A 17456-nucleotide genomic window follows, 5' to 3' on the forward strand; every position below is an offset into this window, starting at 1 on the left:
GCATAACAGGAAATCAATGTGGTAGGCTCCTGCGGACGTTATCTATCTCCTTCTGTTGTTGACTGTTTGTTTTCATACGGTGTTGATGTGGTAATGGTTGCTTTGGTATTTTGTGGGTGTGGCACCGGCCTGGGATGTTGACCTGCGGAGTTTCAAGCACTCTTCATTCTCTAGCGGGTGACTTCACACTACAAGTTAGCAGTAATGCCAGTTTTTGTAGCGACGTTTTTGCCGCATAATTGACATATTACGGTTGTCTGTTCAACATCTTCCAGCTTGAAGCCAAACCACCGCCAGACGATGGACCCCGGCTGTTTTTTTTGGGAATTATTTCTTTCTTCATTTGTTACCAGATTCACACCTTCTTTCTCTTGTATTACCACTCAAACTGCTCCGTTAGCACGACAGCTAACGTTAACCATGCTGCTAGCTCTCTGCTCCGCAAGGGCGTATGGCGTTTCGAGAGTATGTGTGACGTAAGTACGAATCTGCGCATGTTGTTTATGTCTCTGTGAGAAGGAGAGACAAGAAGGAGTGAGAAACGCCTGTGGTGTAATGCCTGCAGCTAAAAGCAACAGCGTGAGAACATATACTCGAATATCACGATATAGTCATTTTCTATATCGCACAGAGACAAACCTGCGATATCTAGTATATTCCATATATCGCCTAGCCCTAACGTCACGGTATTATTGTTAAGATTTTGAAAGCATAATAGTTCATTTTATACAATACTGTTCGATCCCTACTAATGCAGTATGTTCATAAGAGAAAAAAGTTTAGAACATTTTGCAAGCCAATAAAAAACAACTGAGCCCAGGGCTGGACATTAAATATAAACAATTGGAGCATGCCCTCCGGGATACAATGTGGCCTCCCATTAGCATACATTTATAGTATTTCAGTGAATAATGCATTAATGATGAATCTGACATTTGAGTTAAATCTATCCTGTTCAGGATGGGCTCATTTATCAAGGAAGGGAATTTGGTGCTCATCCAATTTGTTTGGATTAGTCTGTTCTTCACTCTTTTTTTTTTCTATTTTGGATTTTTGCATTTCCCTAAAATCCTCCATGAATAATGCATACATCATAATGGTAAATTTAAAGTCTCGACAAGATTTATTATTTAGTGTAACAATCAGGTAAACTGAAGCTCTGCCTTTGTAAAGGTCGACTGATCTAAAACCCAATCTGTTGTTGGCGAGGCTGACCATATTGTGAAATCCCAAAAAGAGGACACATATATGCGTGCCAATGCCGGGACTAGGTGCCAATTATACTTAAACTTGCTTTATAAATAATACATTTATTTAAATAAATAATTTTTTCTCTCTGTTGACAGCAGTGTTGGCGCTAGGAATTTTCAAAATGGGGTCCCGTGGACCCCATCAAGTCATAAAAATGGGGTCCCACTTTTTTGTAAGTGTTTTAAAACAAGTGATAAACGTACGCATTGTCCTGTTATTATATACTGTGTTTTGGAAAAAGGTTGTCATAAACGTTACTTAATTCATTAAAATAAATAATAAAAAAAGAAGACAAATGTTAATGCATATGTAAATGTATTCAGTTTAGAGCTGGGCGATATATCGAGGGTTTGTCTCTGTGCGATATAGAAAATGACTATATCGTAATATTCGAGTAGACGTTCTCAAGCAGTTGTTTTTAGCTGCGGGCATTACACTACAGCCTCTCCTCGCTCTTTCCTGTGTCTCCTTCTCACAGACAAGCAGGCGCACATTCTTACATATGTCACATACTGTCACGTCATATGTCACATACGTATACTCCCGTGGCTAACGTTAGCTGTGATTCTAGCGGGTTGTTGCAAGAAAGAAGGTGCGGATCTCGTAACAAATGAAGGAAGAATTAATTCCCAAGAAAAACAGCAAGGGGTCCATAGTCTGGCAGTGGTTCGGCTTCAAGCGTCGAATAGACAACTTTAATTTGTCAAGTGTGGGGCACAAGCGTTGCTACCAAAAGTAGCATTACTGCTAATATGTAGCATCATTTGAAACGTCACCTGCTAATAACTTTAATAAATACAGTTTTGGTAAATTGACTTAGTTGTGATTTCCTTCTCTGCATGAAAGTAGCATATATTAGTGCGGTATGAACAAGTATGTTTTAATGTAGACAAATAGAATCAGCATACTGCTGTGATTATATGTATCCAGTGTTCATTCAAGGCTAAGGCTAAATACTGAGAAATATATCGTATATCGCGATATGGCCTAAAAATATTGCTGTATTAAAAAAAGGCAATATCGCCCAGCCCTAATTCAGTTATAAACATTCTTTAACTTTCTTCTTTCCTTCATGGATCTAAACTTTACCGCTGCTGATAGTTTTGTCTATGTTTTTATTTAATAGGTTGTAGGTGTATTTATTTCAGTATAAAAGTGTAAAAAGTGTTTTGCATGGGTCATGAAGTGATGATAATGGTGTGCCAGGGCATACATACATTTTATATTTAACGCTTAAATCTCTGGAGTCTACATCAACTTCACATCTATCCCCCATTTCAAAATGTTTTACTTTTTTTTATGTTGTTTTTTTGTTTGTTTGTTTTCCGCCCTTTTTTGTCAAACAAAGCTATGTTTTTTTATGGCAAACACACAAAATATGCAAAATCTTCCACAGAAAAATTAATTTTTGAAAGTGGAATATTTGATGTGACGTATTCGTGGTCGAGATGGGGGGGAGGGGTTGCAGGGGTGCATATTGTAGCATTCCTGAAAAGTTAGTGCTGCAAGGGGTTCTGGGTATTTATGTTGTGTTACGGTGCGGATGTTCTCCCGAAATGTGTTTGTCATTCTTGTTTGGTGTGGGTTCACAGTGTGGCGCATATTTGTAACAGTGTTAAATTTGTTTATACGGCCACCCTCAGTGTCACCTGTATGGCTTGCTTGACGATCAATCCACTACCTCGCTCTCTCTGTCTCTGCCCCTCCCTCACTTAGACTTAGACTTCCTTTTTATTGTCATTAAAATTTTACAGCACAGATAAGAACAAAATTTCGTTGCATAAGCTCATGAAAGTGCAGGATAAAAAAGTCAATAAGGCGCATATGTAATTAAAAAAAATATATAAATAAATATATAAATATGTATAAATATATATAAATAGATTACTGTACAGATAATAATATTGCACTTTTTCACATGAGTCCATGTTTATGGATGTATGTTATATTGTCTTTTTTATTACAGCGAGTTAATCCATTTTGGAGGGAGTTGAGGGGATAATTTAGTTATGTGCGCACGCAACAATGCGAACATTGTTGTGTGCGCACAACTTCACAATTTGTTTTGTATTTAACCCCTCTCAACCTTGTACGTACATTGAAAATACACCCAACCTTGACACAAAACGCCAGACATTTGAGGCAATAAAGAAACTCCGCCCGGACAGTCCCGCAAAAGAGGACATGTCCGGGGAAAAGAGGACGTATGGTCAGTCTATAGTTGGCTTTTCTCTCCTTCTTTTTGATGAGTAAAATATTACAAATGTTACACACATGGCATATAGGGAGCCCTAATTATGCCAGTTATTTAGCCACCCCCACTCACCAGGTGTCATGTACCCCAGATATCACACTCAAAAAACAATCCCAGACCCCTTTGGGTGAACTGGGACCAATTTAACAACATCATGTTTCCCTTAAGGCTTTTTGCGGTTTTCCCTCCAAAAATCTCAGTTCATCTATCCTCCATGGCAGACATAAAAATCCAGTATATTCAGCTTTGTTGTTCTTTTGTTTCCCTTTTTATGGTGAAGCATTTATGACCATGTTTCTCACGCTTGTCATCCCAATTCAGCCCCACCATGCTAGAGGGAGACTCGCGCCGAATGCCAGGAGCATCTTGGAGCTTGTGCCTCTAGTTCTTGTTGAAATTGTCGGCGCATGCTGTTTTGTGGCCCGGTTTTTGGAGACAAATCTAGTCAGCATATGTCACTCACAGGGGGTGTCTGGAGTTGCATTCATTGATTCCATATTGAAAAAATAATAATTGGATGTTCTAGTCTTCTTGTCATGAACAAATAAATACATATTCTGGGAGGCAAAGGTAATGGTTACATAAGAATGTTTTGTTTTGTTTTGGGCATTACAGAGAAGACGGTTTGGGCAGAAAAATGTTGCACATGTCAACGTATTATTTTTATTCACTTGACATTTTTTAAACAAACAATTCATTTTTTTTTTAACCAGGTTGTTTTTACAATTCTGATTTGTTTTGCTGTAGACTGGACTCGGTGGTCCTTGCAAGTAGAGATGTCCGATAATGTTTTTTTTTTGCCGATTTTCCGACATTGTCCCACTCTTAATTACCAATTCTGATATCAACCGATACTGATATATACAGTCGTGGAATTAACACATTATTATGCCTAATTTTGTTGTGATGCCCCGCTGGATGCATTAAACAATGTAAGAAGGTTTTCCAAATTAATCAAATTAAGTCATGGAAAAAAAAATGCCAACACGGCACTGCCATATTTATTATTGAAGTCACAAAGTGCATCATTTTTTTAAACATGCCTCAAAACAGCAACTTGGAATTTGGGACATGCTCTCCCTGAGAGAGCATGAGGAGGTTGAGGTGGGGGCAGGTAGGGAGTAGCGGGGGGTGTATATTGTAGCGTCCCGGAAGAGTTAGTGCTACAAGGGGTTCTGGGTATTTGTTGTGTTGTGTTATGGTGTGGATGTTCTCCCGAAATGTTTTTTTCATTCTTGTTTGGTGTGGGTTCACAGTGTGGCGCATATTTGTAACAGTGTTAAAGTTGTTTTTACGACCACCCTCAGTGTGACCTGTATGGCTGTTGACCAAGTATGCTTTGCATTCACTTGTGTGTGTGAAAAGCCGCAGATATTATGTGATTGGGGTGGCACGCAAAGGCAGTGCCTTTAAGGTTTATTGCCGCTCTGTACTTTTCCCTTACGTCCGTGTACCACTCCGTACAGCAACGTTTTAATAAGTCATAAAGTTTACTTTGTGAAACCGATACCGATAATTTCCTATATTACATTTTAACGCATTTATCAGCTGATAATATCAGCAGTTCGATATTATCGGACATCTCTACTTTCAAGTCGAGTTCTTCATGCAGGCTATCACTATTCTTGAAAGGACAACCTGAATTCTAAGCCTCTGGTTACTGACATGTCATTTTAACAAATAGTACGTAATATTTCTTGAGGTGCCGGGGACATTTTGTGCCATTCAGTTTTATTTTTTCAGTCATTTTGGCTAAGTAAACTCACATAACATTAAATGATACATCAGGAATCTTAACCAAATGTGTCCAGGTGGAGGCCGCATTGGGCAAAAAAAAAATGTTAGGGCCAAAAGCCGACATTGCCGACACGCAGCAACATTTCATAGTTTTTATTCTATGATTTCCTGCAATCGTATGTGTTGCTGTTAATATTGGATTATTATCTAATTATTTTTAAAAACAATGTACTATGTAAAAATATTGTTTTTAAAGGGTTAAATTCCCAACATTTTTATGAATTTTTTATATGTGGCCTACTGGTTAGAATGTCCGCCCTGAGATGGGTAGGTTGTGAGTTCAAACCCCGGCCGAGTCATACCAAAAACTATAAAAATGGGACCCATTACCTCCCTGCTTGGCACTCAACATCAAGGGTTGGAATTGGGGGTTAAATCACCAAAAATGACTCCCGGGTGCGGCCACCGCTGCTGCCCACTGCTCCCCTCACCTCCCAGGGGGTGATCACCGGTGATGGGTCAAGTGCAGAGGACACATTTCACCACACCTAGTGTGTGTGTGACAATCATTGGTACTTTAATTAAATTTAATTAATTTAATTTTAATTTAATTTATTTAAATTAATACATTTCAGACTGAAATAATTTAAAATAACGGTCTTGTTTAAACTAGTAAAATAATTGATGATCGTTCACAACACTTTTGAGAAACATGGATTTTTCTGTCGTTCGGACATCAAAAGTGAATTTTGCTGGGTTTTTATGTTTTTGTTTTTGCAAAGTTTGAAATCATTGACACATCTTCGAGCCAAATAATACGCAAATCATCTTAAAATGCATTTTAATTGTAGTGTTTTCATTTTATATTTTTTTTTTACAAATTAAAAAACAATGACTTTGAAAGGATTAATACTGAAACAAATTTATTATAACTTAAATTGATATCATAAAATATGAACCATAATATCAATATTTTAGTTGTATATTTTAGAGCAGTGGTTCTCAACCTTTTTTCAGTGATGTACCCCCTGTGAACATTTTTGTAATTCAAGTACCCCCTAATCAGAGCAAAGCATTTTTGGTTGAAAAAAAGCCTTTCGCCCGATTGTAGCTGAGATAGGCGCCAGCGCCCCCCGTGACCCCGAAAGGGAATAAGCGGTAGAAAATGGATGGATGGAAAAAGAGATAAAGAAGTAAAATACAGCACTATGTCATCAGTTTCTGATTTATTAAATTGTATAACAGTGCAAAATATTGCTCATTTGTAGTGGTCTTTCTTGAACTGTTTGGAAAAAAACAAATATAAAAATAACTAAAAACGTGTTGAAAAATAAACAAGTGATTCAATTATAAATAAAGATTTCTACACACAGAAAATCATCAACTTAAAGTTACCTCTTTGGGGATTGTAATAGAGATCCATCTGGATTTATGAACTTCATTCTGAACATTTCTTCACACAAAAATAAATCTTTAAAATCAATATTTATGGAACATGTACACAAGAAATCTAGCTGTCAACACTGAACAGTTCATTGTTGCATTTATTTTCACAGTTTAAGAACTTACATTCATATTTTGTTGGTGTTATTCAATAAATATATCTATAAAGGATTTTTGAATTGTTGCTATTTTTAGAATATTTTTGAAAAATCTCACATACCCCTTGGCATACCTTCAAGTACCCCCACGGGTAGGCGTACCCCCATTTGAGAACCACTGAGTTAGAGTGTCCGCCCTGAGGTGGGTAGGTTGTGAGTTCAAACCCTGGTCGAGTCATACCAAAGACTATAAAAATGGGAGCCATTACCTACCTCCCTGCTTGGCACTCAGAATCAAGGGTTGGAATGGGTTGTTAATTCACCAAAAATGACTCCCGGGCGTGGCAACTGCTGCTGCCCACTGCCCCCCTCACCTCCCAGGGGGTGATCAAGGGAATGAGTCAAATGCAGAGGACGCATTTCACCACACCAAGTGTCTGTAACAATCATTGGTACTTTTATTTAATTTTTTAAATTTCAGACTAAAATAGTTTTAAATAACAGTCTTGCTTAAAACTAGTAAAATAATAATTTAAAATAGTTTCATGACACTTTTGAGAAACATGGATTTTTCTGTCGTTTGGACATCAAATGTGAATTTTGTTGGGTTTTTTTTTTGTTTTTGCATTGTTTGAAATCATTGACACATATTAGGGCCAAATAATAATAAGCAAATCATCTGTAAAATGCATTTTAATTGTAGTGTTTTTTTTTTTACAAATTAAAAAACATAATGACTTTGAAAGGATTAATACGGAAACAAATGTATTATAACGTATATTGACATTATAAAATATTAATCATAATGTCAATATTTTAGTTGTATATTTTAGAGGGACTGAAGTAATTTTAAAAGGAGGAAAAAAATATTACATTTTTGGGGGAGAAATCTAAAAAAGTTTTACTCTGCAGCGCAAATATTTAAAGGACTTGGTGTCGATTTACTATACATAGAGGGTAGTATTATTTTGTTTTCTGTAAATGTTGAAGCTTTTATTTGCCAAGTATGCGCAGCGTCACATAATCTTTTCCACCGTCCTCATGTGTGAAGCCTTTGCATGAATTTCCATATTTACTGAGCTAAAGGTTAAAGGTAATGATATTGTATACCGTCGATCATAAATATGATATGAGCACTCTCCAGTATCTACACAGGAACACAAAGATAAATGCCAAAGTGGTATTTGCCTATCGAACAATTTACCAAGCGCAATTGATGTGGCCATTAAGGATCTCTGTTTGGTCACGGGCTGCAACCGGAGTCTCTATGGATTGCGTCAGTAAAACCCAGCAATAAACAATATAGAAGTAGGGGCTATCAATCAAATATAGGTATGATGCATTTATGAAATGCAGTGAATTCTTAATAATGCAGCCTCTGTATGGCCATAATCATCTTTTTTACAGCGCTTGAACCCAAGCCTGAACAGAAACATGCCTTCTTTAGCCTGCAGTCATCGATGAATCAAACAGCAAGAGGTAAGGAAAGGAAAGGCTAAGCAGAGGGCACAGGCCTCGGGGAAGGATGCTCGCCAGATTAGAGACACGCGTCCAAGGCTCTGTGCAATGGACAACGTGAAGGGATCTCCCTCTTGGAGACAGAGGGGGGGGAAAAAAGTGGAGACGGGGAAGAAAAGAAATGTAGGAGAGACTTGGGAATTATTAGGAGAAAAGGGGAGGGGAAAAGTTGGACACCCACTCTCGTCGTGACTTTTCCTCTTCCTTTTTCTCCACAGAAAGAAGCCTGAAGACAGAAAGGCGCAAACGAAACACTGGATTACTTTGGACTTCTGTTGGAGTTGTACACGCACACTCATTGAAGGATTCATGTGATTGCAAGTTTGTGGACTTAGTCAAAAGTTGAAGGTATGTCTTTGGAATTCTTTAGGAAGTCAAGAGTTAACATGCATTGCAACAGGGCTATAAAAACTATAGTAACATATTAACATGCGTAAGAGGAAAACGTTCACCTCACCAAGTAATTTGTTTGTGAATATTTTCTGCATATTCATGGCTGCCTGAAGTCAACTGAAGTGGATTTTAAGGGAAAATGACTTGTACCATTTGTTAAAGTTGAAATGATGACCTTATAATTAACCAACTCAATTAGAGCACATGAGAATAGATTGCACCCAAATGGATGAGTTCCAGTGGTGGAGCTTGTGGCCAAAGTGATGATGGTTGCAGCTTTTCTCCTAGTCTATTATCTAAGCCATATTTGATGTAGCATGTTGCTGACTAAGGCTTGCATTCTTGCCAAAGTAGTGTTCTGTTGAAGCATTGTCCGTGTGAATGAGTGCAGTAGAGAGAATGTCGGTTTTCAAAGGTAGCACAGATACCACAGTCACATCTGTTTTCTTTATTAGTCCGCCTCTCCATGTTTCCTGGCTTTCGCATCAGTCATGCCCCCGCAACCCCCTTCTTCTCGCTCCATCCCAGAGTAGCAGATTTAACAGTTAACTGATGTGTCGGGCTCTCAAAATACTTTGGACTCAATGCTATCCTGCCCTGTGAACATGACACATTTGTAGCCATTCATTTGAATTTTTTTTTTTTGTTTATTATTTACATTGAAAACACTTCCTTGTGGTCTACAAAACATGTAATGATGGTTCTTTGGTCAGAATGTTGCATCGACTTTGTTTTGCAGACCCTCTTTAAGCGGCTTTCTGTCCGTTCAGAATGCGCCGTTTTTTGGTCTGTTTTAAATTACGTGCCCAAGTCCTCCTCTAGGCCACGCCCCCTTCGATTGCCTCGTCTCCACGTCAGCCATGTTGTATTTTTTAGCGCTTCTATATAGAGTCTACTGACAGATATATGTTAAAACTTTAAGCGTTTTTTTTTTTTTTAATTCAAAATGCCATCCATCCATCTATTTTCTACCGCTTATTCCTTTTGGGGTCGCGGGAGGCGCTGGTGCCTATCTCAGCTACAATCGGGCGGAAGGTGGGTTACACCCTGGAGAAGTCGCTACCTCATCACAAGGCCAACACAGATAGACAGACAACATTCACACACTCTGGCCAATTTTAGTGTTGCCAATCAACCTATCCCCAGGTGCATGTCTTTGGAAGTGGGAGGAAGCCGCAATACCCAGAGGGAACCCACGCATTCACGGGGAGGACATGCAAACTCCACACAGAAAGATCCCGAGACCGGGATTGAACCCCAGACTACTCAGGACCTTCGTATTGTGAGGCAGATGCACTAACCCCTCTGCCACCGTGAAGCTCTTATTCAAAATGGCAAGAGGATGCACATACATATTTTGCTGTTATTCAAAACGGCAACAGCAAAATATGTATGTGCATGTATGAGCCAGTCTGCCTCACAACAAGGAAGGTATTAACAACTGAATACAAAATGGCGAACTTGTGCTCTTTAGGTGAGGTGAACCTCTACCATAAATGGACTATCTGTTAAAGTTAAAGTTGCAATTATTGTCACACACACACACTAGGTGTGGCAGAATTATTCTCTGCATTTGACCCATCACCCTTGATCACCCCCTGTGAGGTGAGGGGAGCAGTGGGCAGCAGCGGTGGCCGCGCCCGGGAATCATTTTTGGTGATTCAACCCCCAATTCCAACCCTTGATGCTGAGTGCCAAGCAGGGAGGTAATGGGTCCCATTTTTATAGTCATTGGTAGAGATGGCCGATAATATCGGGCTGCCGATATTATCGGCCGATAAACGCTTTAAAATGTAATATCGGAAATTATCGGTTTCAAAAAGTAAAATGTATGACTTTTTAAAACACCGCTGTATGGAGTAGTACACGGACATAGGGAGAAGTACAGAGCGCCAATAAACCTTAAAAGCACTGCCTTTGCTTGCCGGCCCAATCACATAATATTTGCGGCTTTTCACACACACACGTGAAAGCAAGGCATACTTGGTCAACAGCCATACAGGTCACACTGAGGGTCGCCGTATAAACAACTTAAACACTGTTACAAATATGCGCCACACTGTGAACCCACACCAAACAGGAATGACAAACACATTTCGGGAGAACATCAGCATCCACAACACAACATAAAAACAACAGAACAAATAACCAGAAACCCTTGCAGCTCTAACTCTTCCAGAAAGCTACAATATACACCCCCCGCCACCCCCACCCACCTCAACCTCCTCATGCGCTCTCAGGGAGAGCATGTCCCAAATTCCAAGCTGTTGTTTTGAGGCATGTTAAAAAAAATAAAGCACTTTGTGACTTCAATAATAAATACGGCAGCGCCATGTTGGCATTTTTTTCCTCAACTTGAGTTGATTTATTTTGGAAGACCTTGTCACATTGTTTAATGCATCCAGCAGGGCATCACAATAAAACTAGGCATAGTAATGTGCTAATTCCACGACTGTATATATCGGTATCGGTTGATATCGGACTCTGTAATTAAGGGTTCGGACAATATTGGATATCGGCAAAAAAGCCTTTCTAATCTTTGGTATGACTCAGGCGGGGTTTCAACTCACGACCTACCGGTCTCAGGGCGGACACTCTAACCCCCTTTGATGTTACCTAGGCAAAATACGCCAATGAAGTCTCACATCCCAAATGGCTCGTTTGGAAAAAGTCAAGATTGTTTTATTAGACTTTCTTTTATTGTCAATACAATTTGAACTTTTCTGTACAGATAACAACACTATTTTGTTGCATTAGCTGGTTGTAGTGCAGGATAAAAGAGCAGTAAAGTGCAGATATAGATAAATAGATTTCTGTACATGTACATATATCGCACTTTTGCACATGCATCCACGTTTATGGATGTATGTTATAATGTCTTTATATTCCAGCCAGTTAATCCATTTTGGGGGGACTTGAGGGGATTATTATGATGTGCTCTGAGGGAAGAAGCTGTTACAGAACCTGGAGGTTTTGGTACAGAGGCTGCGGAACCTCTTTCGAGAGTCCAGCAGTGAAAACAGTTCTTGGCGGGGGTGGGAGGAGTCTCTGCAAATTTTCTGAGCCCTGGTCAGGCAGCGGCTTTTTTGCGATCTCCTGGATAGGAGGGAAATCATGCACCTGGGGATTGCAACACTAAATTGTCCCGAGTGTGTATGTGAATGTGAATGTTGTTTGTCTGTGTTGGCCCTGTGATGAGATGGCCACTTGTCCAGGGTGTACCCTGCCTTCCGCCCAAATGCAGCTGAGATAGGCTCCAGTAGCCCCCGCTACCCGAAAAGGGGCAAGCGGTAGAAGATGGATGGATGGATAGGAGGAAGATATAAATATCTCTACCATGCCTCAATGGTTTGATTTCAAATTTTTTGATTTTTTGTGGAATCCAAATACACAAAAATGGGCAAATAGGTAAGAAAAGTTGGTTCTGCATAATAGGGCTCCTTGACTTGCAGTGGACCAGCGCTATACTCTCGGCAGGGTCCTTAAGGGTGCATGGGAGTTTGGGGAGTTTGGGGAAGACCTAGGACACCCTAGGAAGACTACGTCTCCCGGCTGGTCTGCGAATGCCTCGGGATTCCCTGGGAAGAGCTGGACGAAGTGGCTGAGGAGAGGAAAGTCTGGGCTTCCCTGCTTAGGATAAACGGAAGAAGATGGATGGATGGATGGAACTTGCAGTGGGTCGTGCAGCAAGCGCTTGATTAGCCTCTCTTACACCATCCATCCATCCATCTCCTACCGCTTGTCCCTTTCGGGGTCGCGGGCGATGCTGGAGCCTATCTCAGCTACATTCGGGCTGAAGGCGTGGTTCACCCTGGACAAGTGGCCAACTCATCGCAGGGCCAACACAGATAGACATTCACACACCGGGGCCAATTTAGTGTTGCCAATTAACTTATCCCCAGGTGCATGTCTTAGAGCAAGAGTGGAAAAAACCCTTTGTGTCTTTGTTACATCCGAGTCAGCAGTGAATATACCATCAGAAATTAGTTTCAAGCTTAGAAATACTTGGTGACGTTGACCTAACCATGCACATTGGAGGCTCTGGGCCAGCCAGCTTATGTCATTAGAGTAGTTTGATATTGTCAGGGGTATACTGAAAGTCTTTGGTAACTTGAGACAGTCTGGAGTAAACTCCCTGCGATTAACTGTTCTGCTCTCCCTCCCCCCCCCCCCCCCCCCCACCCCCACCCCCCACCCCCCCACGCTCTCTTCCTGCTCTGTTACAGTGCTGGCCTGTTTCTCATTACTGAATATTCCAACTCTTGGACATTTACCATAATGTAAGACTGCTGAAAACTTGCCTCAGCTTCTCCTAAGCGTCACACACTTTGGGATATTGCCTCAGCAAGTTTCTATTGCTCCCAGTTATTGCATATAAGGAGGAATCTATCATAACTTCGAGGTTGCGCTGCAAACTTTCAGGTTGGGGGAGAGCCAAGTACAGGCTGGTAAACATTAGGCCTTGTATTTTCTGTCAGTGCTTAAAAGAATGTGGTCTCAGGAAGCAGCCCATAAAGTCAAGAATAAGAAGATGCAAAGATCTATGATGCATCCTCAAAGGGCTTGCAACGTTGCTAGTGGAAAATCTGCCTTGCAACAACAGCAGTGGTCCACATCGCCCATGAGATGCTCCTTACTTCTTATCAAAATCCCGTTTCCATATGAGTTGGGAAATTGTGTTTGATGTAAATATAAACGGAATACAATGATTTGCAAATCCTTTTCAACCCATATTCAATTGAATGCACTACAAAGACAATATATTTGATGTTCAACTCATAAACTAACTTATTTTTTTGCAAATAATAATTAACTTAGACATTCATGGCTGCAACATGTGCCAAAGTAGTTGGGAAAGGGCATGTTCACCACTGTGTTACATCACCTTTTCTTTTAACAACACTCAAACGTTTAGGAACTGAGGAAACTAATTGTTGAAGCTTTGAAAGTGGAATTCTTTCCCATTCTTGTTTTATGTAGAGCTTTAGTCGTTCAACAGTCCGGGGTCTCCGTTGTCGTATTTTACGCTTCATAATGCGCCACACATTTTCGATGGGAGACAGGTTTTGACCGCAGGTGGGCCAGGAAAGTACCCGCACTTTTACTACGAAACCACGCTGTTGTAGCACGTGGCTTGGCATTGTTTTGCTGAAATATGTAGGGGCATCCATGATAATTTTGCTTGGATGACAACATATGTTGCTCCAAAACCTGTATGGACCTTTCAGCATTAATGGTGCCTTCACAGATGTGTAAGTTACCCATACCTTGGGCACTAATACACCCCCATACCATCACAGATGCTGGCTTTTAAACTTTGCACCTATAACAACCCGGATGGTTATTTTCCTCTTTGTTCCGGAGGACACCACGTCCACAGTTTCCAAATATAATTTGAAATGTGGACTCGTAAGACCACAGAACACTTTTCCACTTTGCATCAGTCCATCTTAGATGAGCTCGGGGCCAGCGATGTTCCTTGGTGTTGTTGATAAATCGGTTTTTCTTTGCATAGCAGAGTTTTAACTTGCACTTACGGATGTAGTGACCAACTGTAGTTACTGACAGTGGTTTTATGAAGTGTTCCTGAGCCAATGTGGTGATATCCTTTACACACTGATGTTGGTTTTTGATGCAGTACTGCCCGAGGGCTCAAAGGTCCGTAATATCATCGCTTACGTGCAGTGATTTCTCCAGATTCTCTAAACCTTTTGATGATTTTACGGACCGTATATGGTAAAATCCCTAAATTCCTTGCATTAGCTTGTTGAGAAATGTTGTTCTAAAACTTTTCGACGATTTGCTTACAAATTGGTAACCCTCCCCCCATCCTTGTTTGTGAATTACTTAGCATTTCATGGAAGATGCTTTTATACCCAATCATGGCACCCACCTGTTCCCAATTAGCCTGCACACCTGTGGGATGTTCCAAATAAGTGTTTGATGAGTATTTCTCAACTTTATCAGTATTTATTGCCACCTTTCCCAACTTCTTTGTCACGTGTTGCTGGCATCAAATTCTAAAGTTAATGATTATTTGCACAAAAAAAAATGTTTATCAGTTTGAACATCAAATATGTTGTCTTTGTAGCATATTCAACTGACTATGGGTTGTAAAGGATTTGCAAATCATTGTATTTTGTTTATATTTACATCTAACACAAATTCCCAACTCATATGGAAACGGGGTTTGTAAATGTTTTGTGCAGAGTCCGTGTGTGTGTACTTTGATGCATGTTCATACCTGTGTACATTATTGGCCTGATATCTGCCAGTTTCCAACCGCTACAGACTTTTGAAAATGTGTCAGTCTGCGAGTGCGTGCATGTACAGAAACGGCGACCCTCTGTGCTTTTACTCTGTTGAACTTAATGTGCACTCCCTGCTTTCAAAAGGTCATTGGCGGTCAAAACACCACAGGGTAATCAGGAAGTTGGCTATTATTGCTGAAGTGAAGTAGAGCCCCGGCTAGAAAACAGCTGGTGAACCTTCACCTTTTACCTGACTGACACTTTTTACTGCTAATAGTAAAGTATAGAAATACAGTATTTCTTACATTTAAAAGACTTTCTTGTGTTCTACATAATGTCATGTTCTGTGGTCTGGTATATATATATATATATATATATATATATATATATATATATATATATATATATATATATATATATATATATAGTATGTATTTATATATATATATATATATATACACACACACACACATACACATACATATCCGTTTTTTACCGCTTATCCCCCTTTGGGGTCGCGGGGGGCGTTGGTGCCTATCTCAGCTACAATCAGGCGGAAGGCGGTGTAAACCCTGGACAAGTCGCCACCTCATCGCAGGGCCTATGTATGTGTGTGTGTGTGTGTATATGTATATATATATATATATACATATATATATATATATATATATATATACATATATATATATATACATACATATATATATATACATACATATATATATATATATATATATATATATATATACACATATATATATATATATATATACATATATATATATGTATATATATATATGTAATTTACTGAAATTCAAGTATATATATATATATATACACATACATATATATGTATATATATAATTAATACTTGAATTTCAGTAAATTACAGCTATATATATATATATATATATATATATATATATATATATAGCTGGATCTAACATAACATTGTGAGAGTGCAGTCCATTGTGGATCTAGCATAATATTGTGACAGTCCAGTCCATAGTGGATCTAACATAATAGCGATAGTCCGGTCCATAGTGGATCTAGCATATAACAGTGTGAGAGTCCAGTCCATAGTGGATCTGACAAAATAGTGTGAGAGTCCACTACATAGTGGATCGAACATAATAGTGATAGTCCAGTCCATAGTGGAACTAACATAATAGTGAGAATCCAGTCCATAGTGGATCCAGCATAATATTGTGAGTCGAGTCCATAGTGGATCTAGCATAATATTGTGAGAGTCTAGTCCGAAGTGGATCTAACATAATAGGGAGAGTCCAGTCCATAGTGGGTCTCACATAATAGTGAGAGTCCAGTCCATAGTGGATCTAGCATAATATTGTGAGAGTCTAGTCCATAGTGGATCTAACATAATAGTGAGAGTCCAGTCCATACTGGATCTAGCATAATATTTTGAGAGTCCAGTCCATAGTGGATCTAACATAATAGTGAGAGTCCAGTCCATAGTGGATATAACATAATAGTGAGAGTCCAGTCCATATTGGGGCCAGCAGGAGACCATCACGAGCGGAGATGGGTCAGCCATGCAGATATGTCCCCAACCGATGCACAGACGAGTGGTCCACCCTGGGTCCCGACCCTAAACAGCCAGTGCTTCATCCGTGGCCACCGAAGCTGTGCCCCCCCAAGGGAGAGGGGGGGGCAGAGCAGAAAAAAACGGCAGAGCAGAAAAAAACGGCAGATCAACTGGTCTAAAAAGGGGTTCTATTTAAAGGCTAGATTATACAAATTAGTTTTAAGATGGGACTTAAATGCTTCTACCAAGGTAGCATCTCTAACTGTTACCGGGAGGGCATTCCAGAGTACTGGAGCCCCAATGGAAAATGCTCTATCGCCTGCAGACTTTTTTTGGGCTCTGGGAATCACTAGTAAGCCAGAGTTTTTTGAATGCAGATTTCTTGCCAGGACATAAGTATTAAAACCTTAAAATCACAGCCCCTTCCCCGTCCATCCGACTCCCCCCTTGCCACTGGAGGGACACCACCTTAACTAACAAATATTTACCCTTACAGCAAATCATTCATTTGACTTAGTCATTATTTTGTTTTAGTCAGTCATTATAAAATAATGACTAAGTCAAATGAATGATTTACTGTAAGTAAGCGTTTGAAAAAAAGAGTTAAAAGTGATGCTACATGCTGACATATGCTCAACTCATCATGTTTAATTTATTACAGCATTTTGGATGTCTGCAGTTGATTTTTATTATGTAAAAGTTATGTTTTTATCAACATGTTATTTCAGGGAAACTATGCTGTTACAATACTAATGATTAATGTAACTATAGCTGAAAAAATAGTACAATAGCAATAGGAGAGACTATACATCCCTGAACACCATGGAGTTCATGAAGGCTTTATGATGCACTTACATTATTATATCAACTATCAGAGCCATAAACTCTTCATTTAACATAATATCAATGGGCTCATAATGATGTTACTAGTAGTTGACTGGGAGGTGTTTATTATCATTTAGAGA

At 39.5% G+C, this 17456-nt stretch overlaps 1 protein-coding gene across 4 annotated transcripts in view; it reads left to right on the forward strand.

The window, feature by feature from the left end:
- Positions 1–8491: 8491 nt before the first annotated feature.
- col16a1 (collagen, type XVI, alpha 1) overlaps positions 8492–17456 on the forward strand; it is a 204872-nt gene continuing 195907 nt past the window's right edge. For 3 of the 4 annotated variants that reach the window (XM_061882491.1, XM_061882492.1, XM_061882493.1), the window contains exon 1: positions 8493–8649. The gene's annotated coding sequence lies outside the window, so the exon portion shown is untranslated. Of the gene's footprint in view, positions 8650–17456 lie in introns of all 4 variants that reach the window. The other variant, XM_061882490.1, reaches the window with a different exon arrangement.

The sequence above is a fragment of the Nerophis ophidion genome, linkage group LG21 (genome assembly GCF_033978795.1).
Source record: "Nerophis ophidion isolate RoL-2023_Sa linkage group LG21, RoL_Noph_v1.0, whole genome shotgun sequence".
NCBI lineage: Eukaryota > Metazoa > Chordata > Actinopteri > Syngnathiformes > Syngnathidae > Nerophis > Nerophis ophidion.